The sequence below is a fragment of the Triturus cristatus genome, chromosome 2_2 (assembly GCF_964204655.1).
Source record: "Triturus cristatus chromosome 2_2, aTriCri1.1, whole genome shotgun sequence".
Classification (NCBI taxonomy): Eukaryota; Metazoa; Chordata; class Amphibia; order Caudata; family Salamandridae; genus Triturus; species Triturus cristatus.
In genome coordinates, this window is record NC_140582.1 from 1,249,264,523 (window position 1) to 1,249,279,480 (window position 14,958).

The 14,958-nt window shown below is 45.7% G+C and overlaps 1 protein-coding gene across 1 annotated transcript in view; it reads right to left on the reverse strand.

Annotated features, from left to right (window-relative positions):
• WDR54 (WD repeat domain 54) overlaps positions 1-14,386 on the reverse strand; it is a 144,173-nt gene extending 129,787 nt beyond the window's left edge. The window contains exon 1 of the mRNA XM_085642947.1: positions 14,267-14,386. The gene's annotated coding sequence lies outside the window, so the exon portion shown is untranslated. The remainder of the gene's footprint in view (positions 1-14,266) is intronic.
• Positions 14,387-14,958: the final 572 nt, after the last annotated feature.

Genomic DNA, 14,958 nt, shown 5'->3' on the forward strand with positions numbered 1-14,958 from the left:
CTTTATCTTAGTTCCCTTGAAACTTGCTCTGAAACTTTCATTAAACAATGACCGAAAACAGCACAAACACCGATACTGGTGGAGCTGCGGCTGACCAAGTCACAGCAGCTTTTAATCGTACAAGTTTTCAAGAAATCGACGAGGATGCTATAATCATCCATCCAAATTTAAGGAAAGCCATCACTCTAAAACTTATAAAACATGGTCTAACACCAAGAGGTGGTAGAGCAGTTTTTGTGATAGAGGCACATGAATCTCACCAGACAGAGGTATTCTATTCATGGATAGTATTCCCTGAATCAAATCTAGAATCACACTTGTTTCACTTCTACAAAGAAGATGATCCACCGGAGGAATATCTTCCTTTTGAGGATATTGAAATTCCACTCACATACCAGGAGCATGAGCTCTGGTTTAAAGGCGCCCTAAAACATTACAATCACATTACCAGGCTCGGTCCACTAGGTAGACCAGGAGCAACATGGCCGATTTTAGCCGGCTACACACCTCATACTGACATTGAAGAAATAGCAGACGTAGAATTACTTGCTCAACTCAAGGAGCGAATCAAAGTTTATAGACAATTGGCTCAATATGTCATGCGGACTTTCACAGTCGAACCACCATTAACCATTCAAAATCCAGCCCCTCATCAGGGGAATACACTAAAAATCACTTCACAGACTTTACATGCAGTCATGGGTAAAATGCCCACAAAACGTGAACAAATTCCATTCTGGATAGCTAAAAAAATTACTCAAATCGAAGCAGTATTTCCTAATACCAGCCCTTATGAGAAACACAGAATCCTAACAATCTGTTTACTGAGGAGGATCACACCACATCTGGAAGACTGCACCACTTGGGGCACAGTCTTTGCTGCAATCTACACGAAAACACATGGTGTACCGTCCATGGCGGTAATACCTGATGTCCTGAAACAAATTCAAAACGAATACGGGGCAGAGCCTGCTCTGAATTTAGGTATGAAGTTACTGAAAAATTTCGACCAGGTCTCCACAATAATATTATCTAATATTAAAGGAGAAGCAGCATCGGTGGCGATCCGCCAGAAATTAAGGGAATTTGATGTAACAGAACAACCTCAAGAACTAGCCAGAATAATTGAAAAATCCTATGAAGAATTAGGCAGAGACAGTTTGGGAGGGAAACCAGTTTAACCACAACTGTCTGAAAGTCCTGATAAGGTCTTCCCTAAAAACACTCCTACCTCTTCTAAAAAGAAGTGGGAAAATAGCAAACAGCATTCCAAAGAGAAGCATTCTCAATCCCGAGGTAGGTCTCTTCCACAGAAGGAGCCCTCTGAAAGGAGGTACAACCTCAGGAATAGGGATAATTTAAGAAAACCTGACAGATATCAAGATAATGATACACGTTCCTCTCGTACCTTTCAGATATCATCACAGACATCCAAAAGAAGAGGACGATCAACACGTTCAAAAAAACAAACAAAAACCTCAATTCTTTAAGAAGAAGGTAGCAGGTCTGAAGATCAGATATGCCGAGGATTCTGAGAACACAACTCAAGAACAAAGAATGGGTTTGGACAATGTTGGACAGCACAGCAGAAGTTACAGTAGCTCGCCAGAACCTGAAGGGGCTTCTGGAGACAGTGGACATGAATGAGGACATTCAAGTTGAAACTGCAGACACCAGGGTTAGTTCTCCGCATAGGTTATATGAAATAACACTCCGGATGGAGGGAGACATACCAAGAAAAGTGAAAGCACTCATTTGGGAGCATCTTTCAAAGGGTTATGATATACTTCTAGCGGAACAAGACTGGCCACCAGAATTTGTCAGGGAGTGCCCACATGGCGAAGACATCATAATGCCAGCCTTCTCTAACGATGTTCCAGTACGCTTAAAATATACTTATGCCAGGAAATGGGCAGTGGCCCAGGCCCCAGCATTATACAAGAATCATGTAGGATGGGATAAGGACTCACCTCACCACAAAATCCAGTTAAAAAATCAACCAACTGCACAAAGGCAGTACCCAGTTAAGCAAGAATCTAAAAAACCAGTCAGGGAGATCTTAGATCAACTTGAATACAAGGGGGTGATTGAAACATGTACCTCATCAATGAACAATCCTTTGTTTCCTGTTTCCAAACCAGACAATACATATCGTCTAATTTTGGATTACAGACACCTAAACTCGTGATGTAAAACATTTGCACTGCAAAATGCACACAGTACAGCATTAATGAATAACATTGTGCGTAAAAAGTACAAAACAACATTAGACATTTCATATGGTTTCTTTTGTCAAAACATTGCACCTGAAAGTAGATATTTGACCGCTTTCTCAATAATGGGGACCCAGCGTCAATTTTGCCGACTCCCACAGGGGTTCAAAAACAGCCCAGGGTTATTTCCAGCAAGAGTATCAGAGTTACTACAAATTTATGATGACGAGGCATTGTCATATGTCGATGAAATATATCTGACAGACGATGACCTGGACAGACACTTGAACAGGGTGAACACCGTTATATTGGGTTTCGCCTCTGAGGGTTACAAATTCAACTTTAAAAAGTCCAGAATTGCCCAGCCCAACGTCCTTTTCCTTGGATATGAACTATCAAGTGAAGGAAAAAGCCTGGCAGCTAACTTTTTAGAAAAGTGTGCGCTGCTCCAACCTCCAAAAACGCTGAAGAACTTACAGTCGATTCTAGGTTTCCTAAATTTTGGAAGAACGTACATTCTAAACTACGCAGAAAGGGTTAAACCTCTCTACGAATTAATCAAACCTGATTTTAAAATCACACATTGGACACAGGAACTACACTACACTAGATATCCTGCGTTCACTTCAAGTAGACATGTTAGCAACAAAACACTTACAAACACGCGTAAACGTACGCAACTTAGTGATCCGAATCATTCCAGGTCAATGCGGATTCACCTACTTAACTTTTAACAAAGGTGAAAAAGTACCAATTGCATACAAATCCCCAAGCAGAAATGAAATTCACTTCTACAGAAAAGATTCTGACAGCAGTTCAAACCGCTGTATCAAAAGAAAGAGCCCTAGCACAGGGGAAACGCATGATGGTCGTGACTCCTGTACCAGCCTTAGAGGCAGTCACAAAGGCTACAATTCCAAATGCAAAAGCTTTACATCCGAGATGGATACAATGGGTTAATTCTCTTGCTGCAACTGATGTTGAATAGGTTTTTGATCCTTATTTAAAAACACAAGCATTCCTGCAATATGAACACGAATGTCTTCTGCCTACTGAAATTCTCCCTCTTGATCAGTACGAATTTATATAATTTATACGGACGGATCTTCACAACCCGCTACGGAGAGTAAGCAAGCTTACAGTGCAGCATGCACAATCGTTAAAGGTCGTATGCGCGATGGCAAATTCAGACCAATGGTCACAAAAACGCAATCTCTAAGAGATTGTACAGCTCAGCGAGCTGAACTACAAGCATTCAAGATGGAACTTGAAAACACGGATCGCGAATTCCCCACACTCATAGTGTGCGATTCTTTTTACTGTGTTCAATCTTATAATGAATATTTACAGAATTGGCTTCAAAATGGTTTCAAGGATGCGAAAGGTGGCACAATTGAGCATAAAATGCTTTGGGAACAAGTAGTTCAGCTGCGAAACGGACTACAAAACACTCACGTGATACACACGCTGAGTCATCAACGTGATGGCGTTCACGTTGAAGGGAATTTTTTGGCTGATGAAGCCGCAAAGGGGGCTGTGCAAACGGCTTCCATAGCTGCAATCACTGGCTCAAAAACGAAAATAGACAGTGAAATAATGCTGGCTGTCAATGCTTCAAGCAAAGGCAGCGGTGCAGCGTTACCTAAAAAGTTTCCACTCAAATACTCATATATAATTGATGCGAACAATGTTCTGTTTGCTCGAATCCCTGGAGAGGGGGTTAGGGTAATACCAAACATGGAACATAGATTAGGACTAATCCTAGCAGCACATGAAGGGATCGCCTCTGCCCATGCAGTTGTTTCCGCCACAGTATTGTTATTAAAACAGAGATAATGGACTGCGAAATATGCCAGAAGATGAAAGTAACTACTGTGAAACATCCTGCGCAGGCGCCCCTGTTAATTTCAGATAAACCATTAGCATGCGTTTACCTGGACCACTGCGGTCCCTTACAAAGGGATGGTAACTATAAGTACATCATGGTCGCAGTGGATTCGTGTTCTAGGTTCCTATGGATGTGGCCTCAGTGCTCGGCTGATGCTCGAACTGTTATAAAAGATTTGCGAGTCTTTATCGGCACCTACGCAATTGGCACACTACATTCTGACCAGGGTCCTGCGTTTAGCTCTCGAGTTTACAAAGAAGCCATGGCCCGTTTGGGTGTAGCATTGCGGTATTCTTCTCCATTCCATCCTGAGGGAAATTATGTTGTGGAAAGAAAAAACGGGACATAAAGCAGTCTGCAACAGCTAGGGTATTAGGTTTGGGTGATGGGTGGGTCAAACACCTTTATGGGGTCCAGCGCGCACTTAATAACTTGCCAAGAAGTTCTCTAGGGGGTGTCACTCTATACGAAGTTCTATTTGGAACTAGAATGTTGGTACCGGACCTTGATATGCAAGGCACAGTGATGGAAAGTAAGAAATTTGATATCAAAGATCGTTTGGCTGTTTTAAAGGACTTAAATGAACTAAGAACAAAACAAAGCAACGTGATCCTGAAGCCAACCATCACTGAGGAAAAACCAGCCGTCCCAGCAAAGCCTGTCTGGATACCAAAGCTTGGTGATCTAGTCAGAGAAAAGATCGTGGACAAGAAGGAATTTGGGCCTTCTTACAGACAACCAGTACCTGTCGTAGCAATCCACGGATCAAGAACAGTACTTTTGCCGCCCCTTGCTGGTAAAAAGGAGAAAATATTTGTGTCCATCGACCTGATCAAACCACACTATGTGGCCAATACTAAACAGTAGGCCAAGTGGACTCCGACAATGGAGCAGACGCACTCCTCTAGCTACAATCTAAGAGGTTCAAACTGAGAGACTCATCACCTTTGAAGATTCTACAGCGAGAAGTAAAGTACTAAGCAACAATGCCATGGAACTTATACCTCTTGAAACCCAAATAACAGTTCGTCCTGATACACATCTACATCGAAGTAACAAGTGATCAAATGGTTCCAGCGAATTCAACAAATCCTGATGCAATTCCAACCATTGACAGAACTGCCTCTGGCTATTTCATGAACTTTGATACGTTTTCTGAGGATCCCAGCGTACCTGAAGCGATGCCAGCACAAAGAACTTTTAAAGAACAAGCAACAGATTGTTTTCATCTCCTGAAAAAGACTTATGTGGTTTCACCATGGATTGAACTATGGATTGCTTTGGGAATATTCTTCTTTCTACTTTGGTTAGCTCTGGCATTAACTCTGGGTATGCTGCTAAATGGCAGATATATTCAAGTGGACACAGCAAGTAAAAGAGTGAACTTACTTCTCCAGCCACACAAATCATCCCATCGTGAAGCAAGAGACTTGTCAGCAGTGAACATCACGGCCGTTCCTATACATGATGGTATAGTTTGGGACCAAACCGAATATGACATTTTTGGCCCGTCGGAACTTTTGAAGATTCCACATTTATTTAAGATTTCATTAAGTGACTTTATTATCTCTAGTACCTTTTCTGATGATTGGGACTTCGAGACTGTTAATAACATGATGTCTGATCTAGAGATGTCAACTGTATTCACAAATCATGAATATTTAGAGGGTTCATCGGACTATGAACAAATGTATTGTTATAACCACTATGGTCATCATTTCTTGCATAAAACTGCAACACCTAGAAATGTATTTATGTATAACCAATGGGAACATTGTCCTACACATCCACAGGGTAGTCCAAAAACTTTTGCAATTAAATTTCCATAATTTTCAGGCTATAATTTGTCTAATCCAGAAAAATGTTACTTTAAAAATGTGAACAAGACAGGAACGAAAAATATGTTAACCAATACGAAACAGATTTATTCTGCAGCCTTTATTGCCCAACTGTCTAAACAGGGTTTCGACTTTTGGAAAGACAACATTGAGACAAAAACTGTCTGGGGTACAAAAGATTGGCAAGTGCAGGGGGCAGAAGCTTTGTTTAGAGCCTGTATCATCCCTGAACAAATTATGTTTTTGAATGACACTGTCCAGCAAACGTCTTGCCTTGGATTAGCCAGGATCAAAGACATGAACACACCGACCATACCTATACCTGCAAGCAATAGCAAAACACAGGGGGAGGTCGACGTACATAATATTTTGCATCACAACAGATCAGATCCAGAATGGAAAAAATGGTTGCTCTGGCCCACAGACACGAATAACTGTCAAGATCTGTTCCTGAACAAAACACAGGGTTTCACTATCAATAGGGCAGACCCACGCTATGTTCAAAGACAGCATACAGGGGTAGTAACAACATACAGTGTAGGGAAACTATACCTTGATTGGCTACAAAAAACTACACTGAAGGATGTAAAACAACACCTAACTTTACTTCAAGAAGGTGCAGACCTTAGGGAATTCTTGCTAGGACCAAGAAAACCGCGTCAGAAACGTTTCATATATGCCGGTATCTACGCTGCTTATAATGAAGAATAGAAGGTTACCAAAGCAGAGACTGTAGAACGAATATGAGAAATTGATCGTATTAATTTAGAGTAAACTCTCTCTGTAATAGACAATGGGTTAACAACTCTGTGGTCCAGAATATATTCATTGGACAGCATTGTGTCTTCTGTCATAGACATCATGGAACAAGGCTTGGTCATGTTGCAACATGGTCAGTCTCAGCTACGTTCTATCATTCTTTTGGGCTGGCCGCTACAAAACTTGCGTGCAGGCTATGTGCCTTGGCATTTAATCAATACTACGTCACTGTTTTCAGAATTCAATCTCACTGATAAACAGATCAGACTGGCGCAAAGGGGAGCAGACTACACTATGCTGAGCATTGAAAAACTGGAAAAATTACCATTCACGGTGGCAGAAAAACCAGCTACTAAGTGGATCATACATGGTAAGATTACGCTGCCTGTTACAACTTTCCATTTTCAATATTGCCTAAAACATATACCAGTTGGCAAATATGAAAGGTTGGGTAAAGGATACATCAAGACATCATGGGATTTACCTTACACACACAGATGTTGGAGTGGGGGACGTGAAGTGTTTCTAAGCGGTGAAAACTGTGAACACACACTAAGCAGTTCTCTCCTTTGTCAGGGTATTAATTTACTGTGATGGTTCCACTACAAACTTATCCTGTCACCTGCAAGGTTCACCGGCTGCAGTGATTAATCCAATTTTTGGCCAACTTTCTAATGGGAGTTCTATTATGTTGAATGATCACAGCTGCTGTGGCATGTTGCCAGGTATTCCATATCTAGTTACGGTTACATCCAGGGTCACTTGCTGTATGCAAGTCTTGTTTCCACAACTAGACACAGTCAGGGAGTCGCCTTTGTGGCCTTCACTGAACATCTCTTCTATACGAATTGATACTCTAAGCAGAATGAAAGCCATTCTTTTACAAAAAACAGTGCCACTGACCTCGGCCAAAGAAACCTATGATCTCCAAGTTGCAAGGACTTCTGCGGAGATACATACCCTTTTGTATACAAACTGCCTTGTACATTTCTCAGAAATGTTAGGTCGTATATTAAACATGTCTGATACGACCGGTATTATACATGTATTTAAGACCGTGTGAGCAGGACTATTAGCACCTTTTGAAGCAATCCTCAGAATTTTTCCAAACTTTGTGCACTCTGTGTTTGGCGGACTCCTTTTAGCACTCGTTGCAGGGATCCTAGTTTTGCTCTTACTGCTACAATATGGCAAGTCAACTCACCATCGAAGCCCAATTCACCATAGAGAGAGCTCTATTGGAGATGAAGCGTCGTGAGCGCATCGTCCAAATTTTGGGTTTACCTCGTCTACGAGAATTAAACACCACATGGTTTCTGTCATTCAGACCACTCTGGCAAGATTGCATCTTACCTGTTCTACGCTGCCTGCTCTGCGGTGAAGAATGCGTGCTAGACATCTGTCTAACACTCCAATCAGTAATGCCTACGGATATCGATACTCTGCTGGACCCGGTAACGGCCCATGCTCTGTGTTGTCCCCAGCGGCTACCAATCCTGATGAAGGCATTCATTGAGATCTCACAGACGCAAATTGCTACTGCTGAGGTACGTGAGGAAACATCAGGCACGCAGGTAACATCTGTGAGAAGTTGGCCTGATATATGCTGTCCACTAAATCTAGTACGCACCTTGTATCAGTCCAAACAACCCCTTATGGTGATAGGTTAAAGACAACCTTTATTGAAAGCTATCCTAGTGGTAGCTATGGAGAGCAGCCTTCAGGCTAAGTCTTGAAGGAATGTAAAGCAGCTTGTTTTACCAGTCTATAACCTCTTGAATGATCAAATGAAAGGACAATCACACCAGGTATATATTCAAAATATATGTATTTAAGATAAAACACACCCCTCTAGTCTCTTTATGAGGCTGGAGTTCGAAGCACTTAAGTTACAAGTCAGTATTCAACAGTAAAAGCACAAATACACGTTTGGGCTCTAGGGGCGTACCAAACCATATATCAATAAAGTGGTATATGAACCACACCTGAACTAGACACAATGCCAAGAGCCTGTAGAAGTGCTTGGACCACAAGGAACCACCCAAGGTAGTGACACAGGGGACCCACGGGGGACGGGACGCATGCAGTGTGAGAACACAGCCGCGAATCGCCGTTAACTTCTATGGGGAAAGTCGCGGTTGGAAATTAAGAGTTTATGGACACTTAGAGGACGACTACAAGCAAACCCTTTTGGAGTTAGAGGTGTTTAGGGCCAACACCCACGGGGACACCGGAGTACTCGAGTTACCTCACCCAGGGAATCCAGGTGCATAAGTGTCAAATGGTGTCGGGTCGTGGCGTCGTTTTCAATGGAAGCTGGCAAAGAAGTGCTGCTGCAGTGAAGAGGAGAAATGTCCTAAGAGATCCAAGCCTGGATCTAGGATGGAAGGAACCTGAAAGCAGAGGGGACAGAGTCTGGGTCACTTACCAGTGACCAGGGGCACGATAGTCCAATGCCCACAGATGTCGGGTGCTTCAGGTGAGTTGACGGGTGTCTTGACTCTTCAGCCACGAGTTCCAGGAGGCGTCGACGATGACCAGGAGCTGGATTCGAGCTCTCCCACGAAGTCTGTCGGGTGCTGCGGTGTTGGCGACCAGATTGGACCCAACAAGCCTTGGCAACGGCAAGTCACATGGAAATAGAAAAAGGACGTCGGTGCAGACCAGCAAGGTCTGGGGACTCACCCAGCGAGGGTAAGTCGGGGCACGTCTGGAGCAACCAGGAAAGCCCAATCAGAAGAGGAGTTGCCTTCATGGGGACCCACTAGCCAACGGGCTAGCGATCGTGAAGGAGCCTCGAGCGGTCGCACTTGAAACTGGCCCACGGGTCACTCGTGGAGTGGAGGCCAGAGATCTTCGGTGCAGGAGGTGCTCAAGGCTGGGGCTACTCGGAGCCCAAAGCACAATTTCGAGGAAGACCAGGAAGATGATGGATCAGCAAAAGATCACGGTGTCCAGGGGTCACGGTTCCACGTCACCCACGGGCCTCAGCTTTGCTGTGGACACGGGGTAGCCTCGGGGAGGTCTGGAAATCCAGCTCTGGGGATGCAAAGTCTTCAGCGTCCGGCGGGAGCTTCAGAGTTGCGGACCGGACAGTTGCTTCTTTGGTGCCTGCCAAGCAGGGGAATCACTCCTTGACCCCAAGGGGGATTTCTTCAGTCTTCTAGCAAAAATAGAAAGTCGAAGGTCCAGGATATATGTTGCAGAGTTTCGTCCAGGGTAATCTAAAGTCTCAAGGACTGGGTTCCCGTACTTATACTAAGTTTGGGGGTTGGACATACTCTAGGGACCCACTGGGAGGGTTTGGAAAGAGGGGTGGTTACACCCATTACCTTTGTCCAGTTTCGCGCCAGAGCAGGGGCAGGTAGCCCCTGCAACCGGTTTGAACTGGACTATGCACAGGGACACCAAGTGTGCCCCCAGTGCAGGACTTCAAAGCACCAGAGAGTGCTCCCGCCCAGCCCCAATACACAGCTGCCTGTCTGGGGAGGTGGTTACACCTCCCTGAGACAGGAAACCTATTGTCCAGGCCTCCCCTGTCGGAGTTTCGGTCAGCAGCAGGAGGCCAGATCCGTGTCTGTGGCATCCATTTTGTGATGCCAGGGCTTCAGAAAGTCTTTACCGGGCAGACCAGTGTGAACATGTCTCTCCCTCTAGAAGGGTGGAATGCTACCCCCGCTGCCAGACCTGGCGGGGGTAGTATTCCAAAGTGTTTGACACCAAACACGACATGTTTCCGTGCAGCCAGTCCAAAGTTAGCATTTACCGCGAGGTTATAATGCACTTGAGAGTATATGGTCAGGCTGCACCAAAAACAGCATCAAAGGAGGTACTCCGAACACTGCAGAGGGGCTCTGCTCATGTAGGGGCACCCTCTCACATAAAAACCAAGCACTCTGCCTTCAGGATTGTTAAGGCCTGCCATAGGAGTGACTTATAGGTTTTATATGTATGAGCAATGGTAGTGATATAGGTAGCATATACCACAGTAAGTGGTGCAGGCACCACCTTACCCAGGCTGCAGTAGGAGACCTGTGGTGTCATTTTGGAGTGTTTCCCAGGGGTGGCATAATACATGCTTCAGCCCCTGGTAGGCCTCTGAGGTACCTATGCCCTAGGTACATAGTATACCATATACTGGGGGCTTAAAAGGCACTCCAGAATCTTATTAAAAATGTACCTAATGTACATGGAAAACTTTTTAGAGAGGAAGCAGCTAGGCTGGGGTGCTGATTAGCAGGGCCACAGCCAGACTAAGGTCGAAAAACAGTGAAACACCAGCAAAAAGTGGGGGTACCCATGTGAAGCAGATCCTACTCTCCTACAACATCCGATTCGAACATTGCTGATGCAACCAATAATGAAGGCGATAGTTCACATCTATGTGCAGTTAATCTTCTAAACAAGGTATTCCAACTTTCACCTACATCGGTAGACGAATTTTTGTCTACAGGATTAGAAGATTTCATGTTTTCTCCAGGCCCACACACTGACTTTTGATTCAGGCACACAGTGTTCCGATGAGACTTTGAATTTGGCCTTTGTTCTTTTCAGACAAGGGACTACCTTTGGAACTTTTTCCTATGATTAATTTTTTTTCTACAAATTTGTATTTTTTTCATTTTTTGGCACAAGCAATCTGCTTATAGTAGAACTATTCATAGAGAACAGAATTCTTTGAGAATCTTCCAGGGACAATATGTCACCTTGTCACATCACCAATTGATTTGTGTTAACCTGATATGAAATGGTTTTGGCCCTTTTTCTTCTGTATTAACGAGCCATTTCATCATATGTATATATTTCTGGTTCATTCTTGTTGGCATTTTCAATGCACGCATATGCTTAGAATGAAACATTGCTTATAATATGTACAGCACCTTATGCATAGCAATGGTTTTTGTAAATGCATTTTTAGGACATATGTTTTTAGATATGTTTTAGCATGTTTTAGATTATCATGCGATACTCTCTTTTAGACATGTTTAGTATGATTAGGATTTAGTAATGTCGTTCATACGAAACTGGAGTGGGTGTTGTGTGTAGATTAAGATTCCCTATATAGGTTTCACGATTTATGCCCTTATATAGGTACAATTCATATTGCCCTTATTTAGGCATAGAAAACCCAGCCCTTATTTAGGCATTGTCCATGCTAACCAAATACAGGCATGGTCTCCTACATCCGTCCATCCACGTCACGACGAGTTCTTGGAAAAGCAGACTCTTAAGCCTTTAGGAATTTCCCTTGCTTAGATATTGATTTCTCCAAGAGCTCATTTACTATGCATGAACATCTATCCCTTAGGGGTTCATTCATGACGTTCCGATGCCAGACTTTTACGTCAATATAGGCATTCCTAAACACCTTCAAGGTATAAATATACCTGCACTTGCCCTGGCAAACCACGGTTCCGGTACGGTCCAGCTCGACTGCCTACTTGCGATACGCCACAGCAAGTTCGGAAGGAGATCGAGTCCCAGCCTGATGCACTGACCAGACGCTGTCATCCTCCTCACAGAGAATCCAGCTCCAGGGTGTTAGATATCAAGTCCCGGAAAGAGATTCCAACCTCGCACATTCTAAGGTATGGAGCAGACTAGAACTTAGAGAAACTTTTGGCAACTCTTGGCTAAACTAAAATATAGCTAGCTATACTTTAGAAATGGCACCTACTTCAAACCTCGTACTGCGCTTAAGTTAGGTACTCTGGGGTAGAACAATTTAGAAGCATCAGATGAGTTTCACATTTTAGCTTATGTTATTTATGTATGTATTTTGATTTATATATGTCATAGCTACAAACCATGCTATTGCAGTATTATTTTACCTTACTGCTAACTCTGTACATAGTGTACTTCGCAGCCTGTTTTACGATTGTAGCAGTTCATATCTCTTGTATGAGAAATAAGACTGTTCAATAAACCCTTTTATTGAAACGCCCGTCTCTCTATTTCTGTACAACTCTGTAGAAACGAAGCATGCACGATTGACTGAGTGAAACTGTTATCTATTGTTTCCACGGTTCTGAGATTGTTCCGACTCTAAGGGAAACAAAGTTGTCATGTTTATGCGGTTGTCAGAAACTAACCCCTTGTATATTTGAGAAGTTTCTAGTGACTTCTGAGTTAGCTGGCACACACAAGTAATTGAGTTTAATGTACTCGATAGAGACATACTGACCTCAGTCCTATGTCAAATCAATAGTGTATATTATTCCAATGCGCAGAGCCAATCAGGGATATAGGAACTACACTACATGGTGTTCTCCTGTCTGCACCCCCATGCTGTGCTCCCAACTGCACCCCATTCTGTGCTCCTCACTGCACCCCCATGCTGTGCTCCTCACTGCACCCCCATGCTGTGCTCCTATCTGCACCCCCAGGCTATGCTCTTCACTGCACCCCATGCTGTGCTCCTGTCTGCACCCCCATGCTGTGATCCTGTCTGCGGCTGTGCTCCCCACTGCACCCCCATGCTGTGCTGTCTGCACCTCCATGCTGTGCTCCTCACTGCACCCCCATGCTGTGCTCCTCACTGCACCCCCATGCTGTGATCCCGTCTGCACCCCCAGGCTGTGATCCTCACTGCACCCCTATTCTGTGATCCTGTCTGCACCCCCACTTTGTGCCATTGTCTGCACCCCCATGCTGTGCCCCTCACTGCACCCCATGCTGTGCTCCTGTCTGCACCCCCATGCTGTGCTCCTGTCTGCACCTCCATGCTGTGCTCCTCACTGCACCCCCATGCTGTGCTCCTCACTGCACCCCCATGCTGTGATCCCGTCTGCACCCCCAGGCTGTGATCCTCACTGCACCCCTATTCTGTGATCCTGTCTGCACCCCCACTTTGTGCCCTTGTCTGCACCCCCATGCTGTGCCGCTGTCTGCACCCCCATGATGTGCTCCCGTCTGTATCCCCATGGTGTGCTCCACTCTGCACCCCCATGCTGTGCTCCTGTCTGTATCCCCATGCTGTGCTCCTCTCTGCACCCCCATGCTGTGCTCCCCACTGCACCCCCATGCTGTGCCTTTGTCTGCACCCCGTAATGTGCTCCTCCCTGCACCTCCGTGCTATGCTCCTCCCTGCACCCCATGCTGTGATCCTGTCTGCACCCCCCAGCTGTGCTCCTCACTGCACCCCCATGCTGTGTTCCCCACTGCACCCCCATGCTGTGCCTTTGTCTGCACTCCGTAATGTGCTCCTGTCTGCACCTCCGTGCTATGCTCCTCCCTGCACCCCCATGCTGTGCTCCTGTCTGCACCCCATGCTGTGCTCCTGTCTGCACCCCATGCTGTGCTCCTGTCTGCACCCCCATGCTGTGCTCCTCTCTGCACCCCCATGCTGTGCCCCTCTCTGCACTCCCATGCTGTGCTCCTCTCTGCACCCCCATGCTGTGCCCCTCTCTGCACTCCCATGCTGTGCCCCTGTCTGCACACCCATGCTGTGCTCCTGTCTGCACCCCCATGCTGTGCCCCTCTCTGCACTCCCATGCTGTGCTCCTGTCTGCACCCCCAGGCTGTGCCTTTTTCTGCATGTCGACCCGTAAGATGTGCACGTCGCTTACCTCCGCGCTCCCCCGTGGTTACCGGCCGGGCTCCGCCTCTTCGCCGCTGCTTTACCTTCGTCGGTTCTTTGCTCAGCGTTCGCGGGGAGGGGGCGGGGCCGCACGTCATAGACAGAGAGGACGGACTGGGCTGAGGCCGGCTGACTCGCGGTGGCCGTCTTAGTGTGAAGGGACCCCAGTTGGGAGCGGCTGGGACCGGTCCGGGTTAAAAGCCATAGCAGCGAAGGAGCGGAGCAAATATGTTATCTTATTATATTAAGAAAACACAAAATCTCACAAAGTATCTGTGCACTAACTTGTAGTGTAAACGTACATTAAAATGCAGACGAACACACAGACTGAAAACTAGTTTCCAGTGAGTACTCTTATGTTAAACAATGGCGTCTTTCGCTGTTCACTCCTTCATACGTGTTCTGCACTTTCGAAGACTGCAGGACATGTGAACTCCGCTACAAGGTGGCGGCCCCTGCGCGCGGCTCCGCAGTGGGAGGCGCCACTCGCTGCTGGTCCGCTTACTATGTCCACGGCGCTCGCCTCTCTCGCGCGGCTTCTTCTGCAGCCATAGGAACGGTTCGAGCTGACGTCACCGCGTGGTGCGGTTGCTAAGGAACAGCGGAAACACACAGAGAGGCGGGGCGCCGAGCTAGAAGGAGGGCGGGGCGAGAGGGCAGGGACAGGGCAGAGCGGGACAG